This window comes from Triticum aestivum, chromosome 5D, assembly GCF_018294505.1.
Source record: "Triticum aestivum cultivar Chinese Spring chromosome 5D, IWGSC CS RefSeq v2.1, whole genome shotgun sequence".
Taxonomy (NCBI): domain Eukaryota; kingdom Viridiplantae; phylum Streptophyta; class Magnoliopsida; order Poales; family Poaceae; genus Triticum; species Triticum aestivum.
The window spans coordinates 225818917-225823255 of NC_057808.1; positions in this window are offsets into that span (position 1 = coordinate 225818917).

Sequence of the window (4339 nt, forward strand, 5' to 3'; positions counted from 1 at the left end):
GTATGAGAACAAAGTGTGGACTTTGGTCGACTTGCCCGATGATCGGCAAGCCATAGAGAATAAATAGATCTTCAAGAAGACGAACGTTGATGGTAATGTTACTGTTTACAAAGCTCGACTTGTTGCGAAAGGTTTTCGACAAGTTCAAGGAGTTGACTACGATGAGACCTTCTCACCCATAGCGATGCTTAAGTCTGTCCGAATCATGTTAGCAATTGCCGCAATTTATGACTATGAAATCTGGCAAATGGACGTCAAAACTGCATTCCTTAATTGATTTCTTAAGGAAGAGTTGTATATGATGCAACCAGAAGGTTTTATCGATCCTAAAGGAGTTAACAAAGTGTGTAAGCTCCAGCGATCCATTTATGGACTGGTGCAAGGATCTCGGAGTTGGAATATACGCTTTGATGAAGTGATCAAAGCATATGGTTTTATACGGACTTTTGGAGAAGCCTGTATTTACTAGAAAGTGAGTGGGAGCTTTGTAGCATTTCTAATATTATATGTGGATGACATATTGTTGATTGGAAATGATACAGAATTTCTGGATAGCATAAAAGGATACTTGAATAAGAGTTTTTGAATGAAAGACCTCGGTGAAGCTGCTTATATATTAGGCATCAAGATCTATAGAGATAGATCAAGATGCTTAATTGTACTTTCACAAAGCACATACCTTGATAAAGTTTTGAAGAAGTTCAAAATGGATCAGTCAAAGAAAGGGTTCTTGCCTGTGTTACAAGGTGTGAAGTTGATTCAGACTCAATGCCCGACCACTGTAGAAGATAGATAGAAAATGAAAGTCATTCCCTATGCCTAAGCCATAGGTTTTATCATGTATGCAATTCTGTGTACCAGACCTGATGTGTGCCTTGCTATAAGTTTAGCGGGGAGGTACCAAAGTAATCCAGGAGTGGATCACTGGACAGCGGTCAAGAACATCCTGAAGTACCTGAAAAGGACTAAGGATATGTCTCTCGTACATGGGGGTGACAAAGAGCTCGTCGTAAATGGTTACGTCGGTGCTAGATTTGACACTGATCCGGATGACTCTAAGTCGCAAACTAGATACGTATTTATATTGAATCGTGGAGCTGTCAGTTGCTGTTGTTCCAAGCAAAGCGTCATGGCGGGATCTACGTGTGAAGCGGAGTACTTAGCTGCTTCGGAAGCAGCGAATGAAGAAGTCTGGCTGAAGGAGTTCATATCCGATCTAGGTGTAATTATTTTGTGACAATACTGGAGCAATTACCTTGGCGAAGGAATCCAGATTTTATAAGAGAACCAAACACATCAAGAGACGCTTCAACTCCATCCCTGATCAAGTCAAGGAGGGAGACATAGAGATTTGCAAAATACATACGGATCTGAATGTGGCCGACCCGTTTACTAAGCCTCTTCCACGAGCAAAACATGATCAGCACCAAGACTCCATGGGTGATAGAATCATTACAATGTAATCTAGATTATTGACTCTAGTGCAAGTGGGAGACTGAAGGAAATATGCCCTAGAGGTAATAATAATGTTTTTATTTATATTTCCTTATATCATGATAAATTTTTATTATTGATGCTAGAATAGTATTAACCGGAAACCTGATATATGTGTGGATACATAGACAAAACACAGTGTCCCTAGTAAACCTCTACTAGACTAGCTCGTTAATCAAAGATGGTTAAGTTTCCTAACCATAGACATGTGTTGTCATTTGATGAACGGGATCACATCATTAGGAGAATGATGTGATGGACAAGACCCATTCGTTAGCTTAGCATAATGATCGTTAAGTTTTATTGCTATTTCTTTCTTCATGTCTTATACATATTCCTTTGACTATGAGATTATGCAACTCTCGAATACCGGAGGAATATCTTGTGTGCTATCAAACGTCACAACGTAACTGGGTGATTATAAATATGCTCTAGAGGTATCTTCGAAAGTTTTTTGTTCGGTTGGCATAGATCGAGACTAGGATCTGTCACTCTGAGTATCGGAGAGGTATCTCTGGGCCCTCTCGGTAATACACATCATGATAAGTGTTGCAAGCATTGTGACTAATGAGTTAGTTACAGGATGATGTATTACGAAACGAGTAAAGGGACTTGCCGGTAACGAGATTGAACTAGGTATGAAGATACCGACGATCGATTCTCGGGCAAGTAACATACCGATGACAAAGGGAATGACGTAGTCATTACGGTTTGACCGATAAAGATCTTCGTAGAATATGTAGGAACCAATATGAGCATCCTGGTTCCGCTATTGGTTATTGACCAGAGATGTGTCTCGGTCATGTCTACATAGTTCTCGAACCCGTAGGGTCCACACGCTTAACGTGCGATGACGATTTATGTTATGAGTTATGTGTTTTGGTGACCGAAGATTGTGCGGAGTCCCGAATGAGACCACGAACATGACGAGGAGTCTCGAAATGGTCGAGAGGTAAAGATTGATATATTGGATGATAGTATTCGGACACGGGAAGTGTTTCGGAATGTATCGGGTACGTATCGGAGTACCGAGGGGTTACCAGAACCCCCCGGGGGAAGATATGGGCCATATGGCCATAGGAGGGAGGCAAGGTAGCCCACAGGGGTGGCGCGCCCCCCAAGGGAGGAGTATGAATTGGACTAGGGGAGGGGGCGGCGCCCCCCTTTCCTTCCCCTTTCCCCCTCCGATAAAAGGAAGGGGGCGAATTGGACTAGGAGCCCAAGTGGGACTCCTCTCACTTGGGGCGCCCCTAGGCCGGCCTCCTCCCCTCTCCCTCCTTCATATACGGGGACGGGGGCACCTCTAAGACACACCAATTGTTCTTAGCCGTGTGCGGCGCCCCCCTCCACCGTTTACTCCTCCGGTCATATTTTCGTAGTGCTTAGGTGAAGCCCCGCGCGGATCTCTTCACCATCACCGTCATCACGCCGTCGTGCCGACGAAAACTCCCTCGACACTTTGCTAGATCAAGAGTTCAAGGGACGTCATCAAGCTGAACGTGTGCAGAACTCGAAGGTGTCGTACGTTCGGTGCTTGATCGGTTGAATCGCGAAGAAGTTCGACTACATCAACCGTGTTAAGCTAACGCTTCCGCTTTCGGTCTACAAGGGTACGTGGACACGCTCTCCCCCTCTCGTTGCTATGCATCTCCTAGATAGATCTTGCATGATTTTTTGGAATTGCATGCTAGGTTTCCCTATAGTAATGGCTTTTTGCAGTGTGCTTGTTGGGATCCGATGAATTGCAACTTTATGATCAGTTCTATCTATGAATATTATTTGAGTCTTCTTTGATCCCTTATATGCATGATTATTATGGCCTCGTATTTCTTCTCCGAAACTTTGCTTTGGTTTGGCCAACTAGATTGGTTTTTCTTACAATTGGAAGAGGTTCTTTGTGATGGGTTCGATCTTGCGGTGTCCTCACCCAGTGAAAGAAGTGGTAGCAAGGTTACTAAATTACCTCTCTTCATGTTGAGATTGCTATCGTTTCTTTTTATTCCTTACATATACTAGATTTTGCTTGTCTTGATAATTTATTTGGTTATAAAATGCCTATGCATAGGAAGTATGTTAGACTTAAATGTGATTTTCACATGCTATGTGATGCTATCTTTGTGCTTCAATTCTTATCTTCCATTAGAGCATCATTAAAATTATCAATGCCTAGCTAAAAGGCTTTACAGAAAAGCGCTTGTTGGGAGACAACCCAATATTTTTCTTTCTGTTCTTCAATAAATATGGAATTATACCTATTATGATTGTGTTTTTATGTTCTAGTTAGTGCTTGTGCCAAGTAAAGCCTTTAGTATCATGTTGGGTGATAGTTTATTTCATCCTGTTGAAAAACGGGAACATTTGCATCCAGTAGCTGAATTGTTAAAAATCACAGAAGCGAGGAACAATTCTGAATTATTTACACAAGATTGATATACAAATTTCCTACATTGTCCTAATTTTTTAGAATTTTTGAAGTTACGGAAGTATGGTCAAAGACCAGATTACTACAGAGTGTTTTGTTTTTGACAGATTCTGTTTTCTTTTCATTGTGTGCTTATTTTGATGAATCTATGGATTGTATTGGAGGGTAAAAGCCATGGAAAAGTTAGAATACAGTAGATATACTGCAATAATAAAATATGAATGGGTTTGCAACAATACTTAAAGTGGCGATTTGCTTTATTGTACTAACGGATCTCACGAAGGTTTTGTTTTGTGTGATTGAAGTTTTGATGTTTTTGGTGAGATCACGATAGATGAAAGAAAAAGGAGTGAAAAGAGCTTAAGCTTGGGGATGCCCATGGCACCCCAAGGAAATATTTAAGGAGAACCAAGCAACTGAGCT